This window comes from Pezoporus wallicus, unplaced genomic scaffold (genome assembly GCF_028554395.1).
Source record: "Pezoporus wallicus isolate ANWC-B61680 ecotype Strahan unplaced genomic scaffold, APGP_CSIRO_Pwel_v1 contig_5552, whole genome shotgun sequence".
NCBI lineage: Eukaryota > Metazoa > Chordata > Aves > Psittaciformes > Psittacidae > Pezoporus > Pezoporus wallicus.
This window is the reverse complement of record NW_026640754.1, coordinates 150,561-165,108: the sequence shown is the minus strand read 5'-3', so window position 1 is coordinate 165,108 and position 14,548 is coordinate 150,561. Positions and strand designations below refer to the sequence as shown.

General features: G+C 39.0%; 1 protein-coding gene across 2 annotated transcripts in view; it reads right to left on the bottom strand.

Annotated features, from left to right (window-relative positions):
- Positions 1-14,548, bottom strand: part of TRMT9B (tRNA methyltransferase 9B (putative)) — a 109,154-nt gene that overhangs the window by 23,910 nt on the left and 70,696 nt on the right. The window contains exon 1 of one of the 2 annotated variants that reach the window (XM_057420264.1): positions 1,279-1,296. The exons of the other annotated variant lie outside the window; for it this stretch is intronic. The gene's annotated coding sequence lies outside the window, so the exon portion shown is untranslated. Of the gene's footprint in view, positions 1-1,278; positions 1,297-14,548 lie in introns of those variants that run through there. 2 annotated transcript variants of the gene reach the window in all.

Sequence of the window (14,548 nt, the reverse complement as noted above, 5' to 3'; positions counted from 1 at the left end):
TATTTAAAAAAAGATTGATGGAAGGGAGGTTTTTTGGAAGCAGTTCTTAGAGACGGTTCATAGATTTAGTTATATTCCAGGACCTTTTTTCTGTTCCTTTACTTTTGCCTATATTTAAGTAACAGAGAGAAACGTCTCAGGCTTCATTGCAAATATCAAAGTAATTTTCTCTCCTTTCTTTGCACATTTAATTCAGTTTTATGAGAAGATATTTGGGAAAAAAAAAAAAAAGGAACAAAATAATGAAGAGAATCTTACTAAAAATAAATCTAAGCAAAGAGCATTTGTTGAGGAGTTGCAGAGTCCTCTCAGCCTGGAACAAGAGACTTAGTCAAAAATGTGTCACCACCATAACAATTAATCTAAAATTAAGTAGGAGCTTATAAAGATCTGGGAAAAACTCCTGTTATTGTTACAGGTCCCCCAGCAGGGGGGATGGGATGTGAAAATCCCTATCCGTGTATATCAACTTCTCACCAAAAGCCTCTTCCTCGACTACTTCTGCATCCACCTACTAGGAAACTCAGATCCAGCAATGCAAAAGGAAATGGAAGTGAGTGTTGAAGAACAATGACATAATGGTCTAAAGAGCCCACCTAAAGGATCTTTCTCAAAGGTCATCTCTAACTTCAAATAATATGTTGCTCACAATAGAGGGTCTCCAGCCAATGATGTGATAGCTGTCTGATTAAGAGATCAGAAAGCCTGCAAAATTTGGCTTCAGGGGGTAGAAGAACAGACTGTATATCATGTTATACCCAAAATCCACTCTCCTAAATCCCCATCCCTCCTGTGCTGTATTTCCTCCCCAGCCCACAGAATCTCAGGCGTGCATGTATATAAAAGCACCCTTAGGCTATGCTCTGGATAAGAATTAAGTCAATTAGGTGTAATGAATCTTAATCTCGTTTTTATATCTGAAACTTCCTACAAGAAGGAGAATAATTTGGGGGAAAACCCTGAGAAGCTGCTGAACTGCTATTCCAGAGCCTTGCAGTTTGAGACTATTTGAGTTTTAGGTAGAAAAGCCTCACTCAGAAATTTCTCTTCTTCATTGCAGGCAATAGCTGCCACACAGCCTTGCCTCCGAAGACCCATGCTGGAAAGGGAGGCTCACTGCAGTCGCAGGGACAGTAAGTACTGAGTTGCTATCCTGCTGGCTAAAGGTTTCTTGGGTGGTGGTTTTAGTACTGGGAAAGGGAGATCTGGAACTGAATGGATTTTGAAGGGAGTTGTCTGTAATTTCCAGATGCGTCTTCATCACAGGTTTCCACTTACTTGGTGACAACACTTCATTTCCTTTTTAGAAGAAATCATCCTCATAATTTCACATTTAATCTTGAAAATGCACCTTCTTTAGTTTCATAGAGCTGTAGGTACACTTGTATCTCTGTAGTGAGATCCTAATGCCAGTAAGGTAACCCAAAAGGCACAACAGAACTTTAATAGACTTTGAAATAGTTGGTCATTTTAGGCTTACCCATACAGCTCACTTCCCAGAGACTTTCAGATTTCTCCTTTGGAAGCATGCAACACTACCAGCGGGGAGAAGAAGTTGACATGTTTCTCTATTGATGTCAGTTGGAGCTGTTAGACTTTGAAAGAGTGATCCCTGGCAGAATGGCAGGAAAAAAAACTCTAGTATAAAGATGTGGTTAAAATGTAGTCCCCCCAAAATCTTTAAACCAAAAAGATGTGTAAAATGTTCTTCTTGAGTACTGTACATTTTAGGTTATCATCTCCATGTTTTGACAGGAATTGCAACAAAGATGTGAAGGGAAATGTGTGACCTGTACCAGGGAGTGACAGAAGTTAGAGGACTGAGGTATGCTATGCACAGTGGGTTGAGCCCAAGCCCCCATTTTTTTAATCCTTGCCAATACAGATGTAGACCTAAGTCCTGTTCACCTGAAAAGAATCCTATGCCCTGCTATCACGGGCAGTGGCTCTGATACAGCTGCAGCTCAGGCATACCCACTGCTCACAACCAAAAGCTGTGTGAGACATGCCATAAACGAGATTTTTCTTTCCAGACCCAATGGAGGCCACTGAGACAATTGCTAACAGCCTGAACAAGAAGTGATAAGCTCTTGAGAGCTGCTCACCCCTGAAAAGCGGAGTTAGTTGAAACCCAGGAGGAACAAATGGAGGTGGATTAAAGCTATTGCTATATGCCTAAGAGAACAGAGTGTTGAGAAGAATGTTCCCACTCTACTTTCCTATTTTTGACAGATAGAAAATGTGTTTCTGCTTGTATAACATTATGATAGTGTATCATTCACAACCCTTACAGCTATCTCGTGACTATCTTCACACTGCAATGCAGCCTTCACATTCTCTGGATATGCTTACACAGTAAGTTTTTTGCTTCTATCAGTTCAACCACTACATATTACACTTGTCACAGAGCTGTGCACTAGTTCTGTGTCCACAGTGCAGATCTTTAGGGCTTGATAAGCATATCCGTGCACTTATACTTGGACAACACAAACGATTCCACTAAATCAGCCAAATGGGTGCTGCCAAGCCATCTGTTTGAAGACGTGCTTAGTTATATAAACTGAGTTACAAGTATTTCTTCATGGATGAAGATACCTCAGTTTAGATGGCTACAGGGAGGGGCCTGTGCACCTGAAACATCCCCACAAGACTGGAAAATACAGTGCATCAACTGTAGAAGACTTGTGCCTTTCTCCAGCAGTTTGTGGAGGCCTGTCAGGATCCCCTAGGTCATCACAAATGGCACTGACGTCTATACTTAGACCACTGAACTGACCCCTAGTATCTTCATTTGAGTGAATATCTAAGATACCTTTAGTCAGTATGAGATCTACCTAAGACCTATTCAGGAATAGTTCAGACAGGAGTTCAGGAGTCTTGTGAGAAAGTGGTTCTTTTGTGGAGGAAGCTCACGTGAACAAACCCCTCCAGAACTCTTGCTGGTGCGCATTCAGGACGTACAATTGTCAAGGTAAAAGGATCACCCTAAAGTGCTACAAACTGTACATTCTGCTATGTACAGGCCCACCTCAAAATGACTGACTGGCTGGTCCCAGTGAAGGCAGCATATATTTCTGAGGTGACTACACAGGGAAAGTGAAACAGGTTTCTACGTTACACCGCCATGCCCCAGAAGTTTAATTTCTGTGTTACTTGTGAGGATTTTCAGGGCTCTGCAGAGCAAGGGTTATCTGTTCATCTACTCTGAGCAGGAGAGATGGCAAGTTGTGACAGAATTTGCTTCACTTGGAGAAAAGTAATTGGTCAGAAACACAAACTACTTGTTGGACAGTGGCAGGCATCTTCATGCAACCTTCTCCACTCTTAGTGACCATTATCCTGACAGGACATCCCTGATCCTTCAAGAACAGACTATATTCTCAGTCCAAGACTGCCACTAGGATAATGAAAGATAAGGAAAGACAAGGACAAGATTTTCACCCATGGAGAGGCTCTTTAATTGATACCACAGCATTAATAACATCTTCATGAGGAAAGACACAGCTAGCAAATTTTGATTTTTGCTGTTAGGAAGTTTTATCCATCTGGCCCCATTTAGTCGGTAATATGCCACTGTTGTGCTGCTTCACTGATTCCCTTTGCTTCCACAAAGTAAATGTAAGTGCAAGTGTTCATATCTAGCTAACCTTCCTGTCAGAGAAAACAAGGCTTCATGGAGAGAAAAGCAACATCAAAATAGCACAAGGTCATCAGCCAAGAGGAGAACTGTCATTCCTGTGACAACCAGATCACCTTCCCTCAGAACTAAGGTGCAATATCTGATATCTTCATCTGCCTTCAGCTTCTTCTTAGACAAGCAGCCCTTTCTTAGCAGGAGATGCTTCAAATCAGCATGCAGCCAAGGAAAAGCCATGATATAAAATTGTACTACAGAACTGGGTGCATTCCTTTCTACTTATGCATATACTTGTGATGATTATGCTCCCTTCTACAACAAGGAGCAACTCTACCATCTGGAGTCAGGTACACAATTTGTTTAAGTATCTTTGAATGTTTGATATTTTGTACAAAGTCTGTCAAAGAACTTGTGAAATATAAACATTTACATCACACATATCACTTACTGCTTTCTCTCTCTTGTGTGAGAAGGGTTTATTTGTAAATATTTTTATTTTCCTTTATCTGTGTTCTTTCAAAACTATAACACCTCTACATTAGAAGACTCCCTAGAATTTAAAATTTAAATATAACAGAGACATTACAACTCTTCGAGTTTTTCTTCAGCCTACACAAATTCTCAAGCCTAATATTTAAAGAACTGTTCCTTCTGGCAACATTGAAGCATTTCAGTTTATTAGCCTTCTCATTCCAGGAATTTCAGAGAAGCAATTTTAGCAAATTAAATCCCATGAGCAGACATCAAAAGATATTTGATTTGTCATCTTGGTAAAAGTTTTAAATGATAAATGCAGAATTCTGTTCACTTCCATTGTCAATAATTTTAATTTGTTAAGAATTTAAGAGAATACTAGTAGACTCATTCCTTAGCAGTTTATTTGCCAATATTTTGTTATTAAACAAAAGTAGGACCTTCTCTGATGGATTCACCTCTGTTAATTTAGTACCTAAAGCCACCTATCTAACCAGGTGTACTTACCTACCTAAGAGTCCAGACTCCCACATGTATAGCAGAGATCCAGACAGTTCCACAAAGCAGTTTGTCCCACTCTAACAAAGGTGGGATGACTTGCCTCCCAGGTCTCATACTGTCCTCATACTGTCTGCTAAAAGGCTAATTCAACAAACTAAATCGGAGCACATACTTAATGTTTAGATGACTATGGTTAATTAAGAGGAATATAGCCCCAACAAAGCTAAGTGATCTGACTAAGAGATGATTAAGGGCAAGACTAGTATTTTATTCTTCTTCCCAAACCAGAAATATAGCCAAGAGCAAATGCAGAGTCAGATTTCACTATCACCACTCGCGTTCAGTAGTGCTTTGTTGTTGAACAAGTTGTTACTGGGCACCAATCCAAACCTGCCTAAAGAAATTTAATATAAGTTAAGCAAAATCAGGCTGTTTGATACTGAATATATATTACTGACATATTCTGTCTTTGAATGATTAAAGGGAGAGACCGAGGTGTTTACCCAAGAACCAAAAAAGTAGACTCTTTGTCAATGACAACTGGTTGTGTAATGTATCTGATGTTCTGGACATGAGTCCCAAGTTTCCCTTGCTGTGTATAGTGCTATATATCTTCTGATTACAAGCCTGAAGAAGCGCTTCAGCTAGTTCAGATACTTAAATTTTAGATCTAATGCCCACGTTTTAACATGCAATGAAAACGTGCGGCTCCTAAATCAGTTACAGTAACGCATGAAGGCACTCTTTGCCGTCTCTGCCTGATTTGTCCCTCAGATCAACAAAAAACCTTTCAGAACATTGAGATCTACTAAAATACATGCCTCTGCAAAATATGCCCCTTTAGAGACCCAGAAGAGGTGGCCTGATCTATAAGAAAATCTTACATTCTACCCAAAAAAGAAGGTGAAGTGGTACATACCCCTTTTTATGAAGGACCATCTGAAAAAAGAAAATATAATAACCATAAAGCCTAGACAGAGGTTATTCTCCTTGACCATAAGACGAATGCCACTGTCTGACCAAAAGAACAGGCTTTGCTGTCATTACTTGTTGATGCGGCAAGTTTAGCCTATTTTTCTGTTAGAAAGGAAAGAATGTGGCAAACAAATTTTTCTCTTTGTGAACAACAGAAACATGGGGAAATATCACATTCTTTGGTCATTATTGTTCAAAGCAGTTTAATCAGAAAAATCAGTCACCTACAAAGCTATCTACAGATGCATGAGTAATTTCATTGTAGACAGCTATGTTCACTAAGCATAAAAAGGCATCAGTGACAAAGAAAGAAACAAGAGAAGCAGTGTGTGAGTCTTCTCATCTTCTAGCCAGTTCCCACATTTCTCTAAGAGTTTTCTTCAGTATTTCTGGAAGAAGCAACAACTCCAGTTGTAGCTGCAGGTAAAAATGGCTATTTTTAGGGTCTGACAGAACAGTTCTGTTCTAACTTCCTCTCCCTCTGGTGTTTTCTGAGGGACAACCTTTTGTCCTACAGTTTTAGGCTGCCTTTTCAACCCTTGCTTCCTACCACAAAAGTGCAAGGCTGCATTTTCATGAACGGCCATTGCTCTTGGAACCAAGTCATTTGTTTTCGACTTGGCCAGTCAACATATTTTCAAATCCCTAAAGGCCCTGCCATCATTATCTAACCTCTTCGTTCACCATCTTGAGCAGAATTGCAACAGACAGGGTTTAATTTACTTACCACACGCATAGGTATACTGCATTCAACACATAAGCTGGCTCACTTAAATCCTCGTCTAGGTAACTTTACAGTGAACCTCAGGAGACAGTACAGACATAACCACAAAGCTAGACATAAGCACAAAGCTTTCTTTTCAGCACTCTGTGTCAGAGGAGAGTATTGAAAACCAGCTTTACTGAATCCCTGAGCATGAAGCTAAACTTCTGAAACAGAGGGATTAGGCTTTTCCAGGAAACTGACTGTGGATAAAGAGCCAAATAGTTCAGATCTGGAAATCTAAATCCTAAGGAAAGGTATATTTTTTTCCCCACAACCCATTATTCACATCTTGCAGAAGCTAGCTGAGGACAAGAATCATGTGTTATCTTCTATGAACGCCATCCTTATGTGCTTAAATCTCACCATATGGATGAGCTCTGGCAGATGCCAAACTGCTACTGCTATGAGACAGATGAATGTCTGAAAGGGCGGAGCTTTCAATGACAAGCACTACAACACCTACATCTGCCTCAAGGAAGCAACCCCTCTGTATTCTTAGCCAAAGTCCCTTTGTTAAGGGATGCTGTTTTCTATCTTCATTTCACACTGCTCTCTGCCAGAGTATTAGACTAAATTTCCTGTCTTGCCCCATTATGAAAGCTTCCTCTTAAAGCTAACTTTAGCATCTTAGCAAAAGATACATCTTTTTATAATTGATATCCAGCAACTAGAGTTTTACACTTCAGTTTCATTTTATTGCTTCTATAAAAGTATCTGAAAGAGTTAACGATATAAATATTTTAAATAAAATATAAGACATTAATCATCTGCCTTATTTTATGCTAGAAATTATGCAACTAATTACAATGGAAAATTAGCTACCAGTGTATCTGAGTCATTCTCCACAATGTTATCAAAGTTAGTAACAGCCTTACTGGGACTGTCCAGGGAATAAGAAATGCTCATTATATTGTCTGCCTCTGACTGGTCTGATAGTACTTTACAAAAATAAAAACCTATTGTATGTAGCCTATTTAAATCTAACATAATTGGGCTGCACGAACAAAAGTTTAGAAAAACGCTAGTGTGGGATTTGCTATTAAAAGAATCTTGGAAGCTAATCCAAACAAAGAATAATCTTTAAAAATATGTGCTTGATTGTTTTTTCAAGCTCTTCTGATTGATTTGGCATGCGGGGGAGTACAGAATTATAACCACTGTAAAGAAGCTGTCTTGAACAGAAACTGACATTCCTGACAAATTGGTTTGCCTTTTTTTCCTTTTAATGTCCAACAGATATGAAGATAAATATGTAATGAAAGTCCTTAGACCTTTTTATGAGACTAGCCTGGAACCGATGGTCTAATGGGATTCATTCTTTCTTAAACAAAAGAAGAAATCAGACCTTATACGCCATCTGCCATTCAAGCCAATATTTTCTTTGCCCAGACTCAACCAAAGCAGCCAGAATTCCTAATCTGACTAATTTTCCTTGATAGCTTACCAGATGCACACACAGCATTTTTCAGAGGAGAGAAGCAGTAAAGAAGACTTCTAATTGCAGTATGCTATGGTTTACATGTAAGCAATGAGCAGGACAGCCTTTTTTTAAAATACCCAAAACCTTCTTGATGCAAAGTGTGACAATTACTAGATACATGCAGCAGCTGTTTCTCAAACTGAGGAAAGGGTCTCAACAGGTCATACTCCTAAAATCCTCCACAATTGAGACAGTTTGAGAACAAAGAGGTAAAGAAGCTTATAAATACAGGAGGTAATGAGGATGCTGCAGCTAACTCATGGAAAACTGAACGTTATATGGAACTACGTCTCAGTACCTACACCATACCTCATGTATGAGATATGTTTCAGTTTCCTGGCAGCTGAGGATCTGCTGGAACCCTGCTAGTGGTAGAGACTACACAGGCTCTTTCAAACACACAATATAGCACCAAATTTACATACTGTATTCGATTTTAAAAAAAAATAATAAAAAAGCCATAGAAAGAAAGAAAGATGTCAGTTTGGCCGTGTCTGCACCATAAAGTTCTTGAGAGTTATTCCAATGCTTTTTACAATATTTGCATTCTATTCTCTGTCCCCTGTTTTAAGAAATTCTATGGTTCTTTCTCATTGGACATTGTCTGGGAATTACTATTGGGTTCCTATCAAAGTTTTTTGTAACATATCCAGGAATTTATTGAAAGCCCTGAAAGAAACTTCAGCAGTACTCAAACTAAACAGCAAGGCAAATACATAACAGCAAGATATTACAGAGCCTCAGTGCTCATCTAGTACCTTATCTGCACCTTCTCTAGTCTCCAAAAAATGTAAGCAAACCCAATGACAATTGTGTCTCAACAGCATCTAATGCCATTAAATATCGCTGGCTAAATTCACGAGAAGAAAAGGTCTCCCATGCAACCTCTTACACAGAAGCCAACTTAGCTCTCTCAGACTTCACATATTGTTAAAAAGAACATTGCTTAAAAAGAACAAACACTTTTATACAACAAGTGCCTGGGTAGCTTCAGGAGTTCAGGAGGTAGGAGAGATGTGCACGAGTAATGTACAAAGCCAGTGCTGCAGTCACATGGGCATCACTGCTTTGTAGTTCCCAGCACACTGACTGGGGCCATAGGGCTACTTCAAGCCTATTCTGTGCATTAACACATCAGTGTCTAAGCTCAAAAGCAAAGTATACAAACAGTCATCACCTTTCCCTTCAAGGGTACAAGATCACCACTTTGTTCTCATTCCTCTTTGAGCTTCAGAGTTGTCACTGTCGAACACTCTCTGGCAGGTCTGCAAGGGCCAGCACTGAACTCCAGCTGCTTCCAAGCTGGAGCTGGGTTGAGCTCATTCAAAGACATCTGTGTGTCTCTGTGCTACACCTCGCACCTTGAGAATACATTTGATCAGCAAGGAGCCAGCTAGCATCCAGCTGGGCGTCACAGCTCAGGCTCTGCTCCAATGCAAAGCATCTGTTCTGCTCCAGATGAGTGTCCCCCAAATCAGAACAGCTGTACTCTTGTGACAGTCATCTCAAGTGCTTGCACAAATACACTGCAAGTCAACCCACCAGTGAATAACAGAGGCAAAAACAACACATCATTTCATCCCAGCTCCCTATTGTCCCATGTTTCTGACATATACATCCTTTTAAAATCAACTGGCCTCAGGCTACCTTATGGGATTTAGGTCCCAATTCAGGTTGTGTCTAGACTAGCTATACACAAATAGTAGAGTCTGTGGCCTCTCTCAGAAATGTGCTTGTCACAAAACATCTGTTTCCTCCCACAGACCCAAGAAAAAGCTCCCAGCCAAAGAGAAGGAGCTCACAAATTAAAATGAAATACTGTATCAGGCTTCAGAATGCCTTCATTGAAGAACTGGGCAGGAGGCAGCAGATTCCTTCCCTCTGTTTCTCCAACATGTCACACTACATGTGTGGCTTATAAGGATGCTGGGGAGGGACTCTTCATTGGCGACTGTAGTAATAAGACAAGGGATAATGGGTTCAAATTTAAACAGGGGAAGTTTAGACTAGATATAAGGAAGAAGTTCTTTACCGTGAGGGTGGTGAGGCACTGGAATGGATTGCCCAGGGAACCTGTGAATGCTCCATCCCTGGCAGTGTTCAAGTCCAGGTTGGACAGAGCCTTGGATGAGATGGTTTAGTGTGAGGTGTCCCTGCCCACGGCTGGGGGGTTGGAACTTGATGATCTTAAGGTCCTTTCCAACCTTAACTATTCTGTGATTCTATGTGGATAAATGTACTGCAATCCTACAGTATGGACACAAGGCCACATTTAGTGATCAGAGGAATATTCCAAAGTCAAAACACACCAGTAAATATTCTTGCTGATTTTTGTATTTCAAAGCATAAGGAAGGCACAGAACTAAGTTTTGAAAGTTTAGATTTACTCTCTGCTCCTCTTCAAACCCCCTGAAGTCGTAACTACCAACACTGGAGAAATAACTACCAATGTTAAAGGACTAAAAAGTTTCAGTCATGATCTTAGCTCTAACTGTTGAATGACAGTCACTCCTCAAGTGAAGCAGTTCATGTGCACAAAGATTTTCATGTGTATACGCTTTGCAGTCACAATTTACTGTGTGAGGCATCCTAGTGCATAAGCATCTCCTGTTCAAATCCTTTTAGCAGTTGTGTGAACAGCTGTTAGCATGATCAGAGGACACTTACTTCCTGAGTTATTTTCAGTGTTCTGCAGAACAGAAATGCTATTACAAGAAGATAGCAAAAACATTGTGAAAATGAGTCATTAGACCTAGAGTTGCAGGTGATACACACTGAGAAACATTCGAATGTATTTCTAGTGTGCATCGTGGTAACTGCTGCCTTCCTGGGGAAAAACTGTGATACTTGCAGCATGATTATAACAACAAGACTCTTAAAGTTACTGTTTTTTCCATTACTATGGTTCTCCCACACAAGTTTTGAAAATACCCAGGGTTCTACTGAGTTATATGAAATTCCCTTTAGATGGCAATCTTCAAGAGATTTCAAGGCAAGATGGGCATTTTTTTGAAGTCTGTGCTTACAGATATGAAAAATGTTTTGCCTCATAGCCCTCCTTTAGCTGTGCTGCTTAATTTCAGGGCTCAGTGCTGCTATTATCAACTAAATTGCATGTTGTATCTACTTTAATAAAAACAACTAAATCTTCTGGAATGGAGATATTCAAGCACCTCTAAATTATATAGGGTCTTTGTTCTCATTATACTGACATGGCTCCCTTAGGCCCCTAAATACTGAGAAGAAATAAGGACTAATATTTAATATTCCCGTGACTTGATCTTGCACATACAGCCCCTGTGTCCCTACCTATCCCTCTGTAAACCAGAGAGAACTGCATTGAGAACAGCGGGGCTAGGATATGACCTCCCACTGCTTCTGTTGCATCTGTGAAGTTAATTAAGAATTTACCTTCTAATAAAGATGTCTATATATCTGATCCACAGACATTTTGCCTTTGTCATTATATCTAATACAATTTACAAAAATACATTTTTTGAGCTGTAGATGAATAAATGTTGGTGTTGTTGACCTGCTGCCATGTTAAAACACCCGGAGTTCCATGATAAAAAAATGTCAAGAGAATTATCCACTGCACACCAGCTTTATATACTGCAGCTGACAGCACATTAATAGTCTTCAGTTCCTCTGCTGGAAAAATCATGCAGTTATTTTCATGGATGTACATAAGAATCTTCAATAATCGTCATAAATCCTTGACGATATCCATAAATACAGAAATCATCAAGCAGAACCCAGAGTAAAGTACAAGGTTCACAAACAGGTTAAAGAATGAGTTCATTTTTAATGGACTTTCAAAGAGACTTCACAGAAATGTAATAAACAGAATACTTCCAAACGCTGCAACCATAGACAACAAATGACAGTTTAAACTGAAGAATCAATCATTCCTATTGTAGCTCCTTGGCTGGAATAAAACTGGTGGTTCCATAACCAAGCTGAAATACGGGGATCAGGACTTGCCCAACACTTGCCAGGTTTACAAAAATTCTCTATATCAGCTTACCTTTCGGTCAAATTATTCTCAGATTGCACAAATCTGACATAGGGTCAACAATATTTCCAAGTGTGTTTTGAAAAACAACACTTGAAAATGTATCAAATATAAATAAGCATTGTAGATTACTTTACCTTGGAAGTTTGGCATTATCTGGCAAAAGTAAATTGTGTCTCCCATGAACATATCCAGCACTGAGCATGAGGCAGAGTAAGCAGCTTTCTGTGGAAGCCAAAGACAACCTGATTTGTCTGTTAATTTCTCTACCCATACTTTGCAAAGACCAAATTATTTTACCCAGATAAACTGTGACTGGTACAAGATTGAAGATCAGCAGGAGAAATGGCTTTAAATACATTGATATGTGAAAAAAATACCCATTATTATTGCTACATAACACATCAACCATAACGATACACTATGTAATGCTAACACATCATTGCACAGTATCTATCGTTTTCATTTAATATGCAATTTTCATGTCACATGGATGTAAAGAAATAAACAAGCAGTGATAATCTAACATCATTTCATCCTAGCTGAGGAAGACTTGGTTCACTTGTTTAAGACACTGCAGCTAGTGACATTTATTTTCTTTGGACAGGCCAAGATCCAACTAATTCTTCATATTACTGTAAATATATTGGATAATACTTGAACAAAATTACTGTCAATTGGAACTGTCAATTGGAAATCTAAATCCAGACAAGTCAAAGAATTAAAATCCAGCATATCGTAAAGAAATCCCTCCTACATGGATTCATTACTGTTCTATTGGGAACTTTGGTTGATCAGAAAGTCCTGAAACTATCCTTTTCCATTTGTAAAACTACTCTCATGCGCCATACTATGCTGGGGTGACTCAGATATTATCAATGAAGTTATTACAAATTCTTGAGTTTCTGTATTATTTCTAATAACTTTACATAGCTTTTCAGTAGAAATCCACATGATAAGAGTAACTTCTTATTTTATTTTAGATTATCATACGGAATTAGAGTGCAGTAGAGAATTATGCACTTCTAAATCCTAGTACCAGCAACTTGGTTTATATTCTGAGCTCATTCTGTCATATACTTTCCATTGGAGGGTTTCTGAGGGGTCCTCGATGCCTAGAGATAACTCACTCTTAAATATTTCAGTACTTAATGAATGAGATCCTGCCTGCACTAAAGTAAAATATAAAATTATTTTGACTTTAAAAGGGACAGATTTTAGCCCAACATAGAAGGCATGGCATGTAATTCCTCTCTGGTATAATTAGAGAACAGAAATATAACCTCCAATAATAATTAGGGAACCCCTAACTCAAAGTCAATTTGGTCTCACTAATATGCTTCCTTATGTGAATTTATAATTTAAAATAATCAAACACAATAAATAATACTAGTTCTGAACGTTCCACAATTTTTTTTAAGTTCTACTGCAGTTTGCAGGAAGTAAGTAGGAAAAAGAGAGGAAAAAGGCTCAAATAGACTACGGATGTAACACCCACAAGGGAAGGTAAGACCAAATAACTCTTAACACTTAGATGCCTTAAAGTAATTTCAAAGTGAAGAGAAAATTATGCCCTATTAGGTTTATTTAACATTGTGAAAATGGCCTAAAATATACCAAAAAACCACAGGAAGGTTTGCCCTTGGCATCACAACTACAAAACATGTTCAGCCTGTAAGAACTGTAACAGTTGGAAAAATAATGAAGACATAAGAGTGGAAAGAGCTGAAAAACTGAGTGGGGGAGGTTTCATTAATATTCATTTTACATCAGAACATCATGGGTATTTTGTTATAGCATTGCAAGTCCTGGGCTTCCATTCAAGTGTGAGAGTTGACGATAGCTGAGCTAGCCAAGAGACCATACTGGCAACCTTGGATTAGACTGTTTCAAAAAGAGCACAATTTGAAATATCATTTACCATGTGATTTCCTTTTCTCAACTTAAAAGCCCACCCATCTAAAAAGGGACAAGCTCAATTTCAAAACAAAATCATTTGCAAGTTGCCTTTAAGTACACCATTAACTCCTGTTCTAACATAAGGGTCTCATGTAAGCTTAGCTGCTGCTTCTATTAGCTCTCCTACATAAGTTATCTCTCTTCTGGAAGAACAAGGACAATAAATGCTTGTATATTCGATGATGATTTTCCCTTTCATGGTGGGGAGGCTCTGCAACTGAAGTTAAAGAAACTGGGTTTAGTTTGATTTGGGACTCCTTTTGTCTTCTAAAAAACTCCTGGACTTCCAACTCTTGTGTAAGTGGTCGCACAAAATGTCTACCAAGATTAAAACAGAGCTCCCAAGCAATGCTTGTTGGTAGACCCTGTAACCCTAATACTGCAACACTCTGGTTGGATGGTTGAGGTAAAATAATACACCTGTCTTGACCCAAAAGTGGTTATACTCAGATTCTTCACACCACAAAAAATGTTGGAGTGTAATCACGTTTTATTCTCTGTAGCTTGTAGTCCACCCTCATAACTGGATTTCACACACACGCCACCCCTCAAAGAGCATGGACATGTTCAAACAGGAAATAATTCAGGACAGTCAGTCCTATGCACTGTTTCATGCAGCAGACCAAATGACATCATTACAGTAACTTTATTGCTATCTATCCAACTCCATCTATTTCAATAAAGCTGTCAATTTAGATGCTGTAGCAATCTTTGTCTTGAATAGGCAACTTCTAGGCTAAG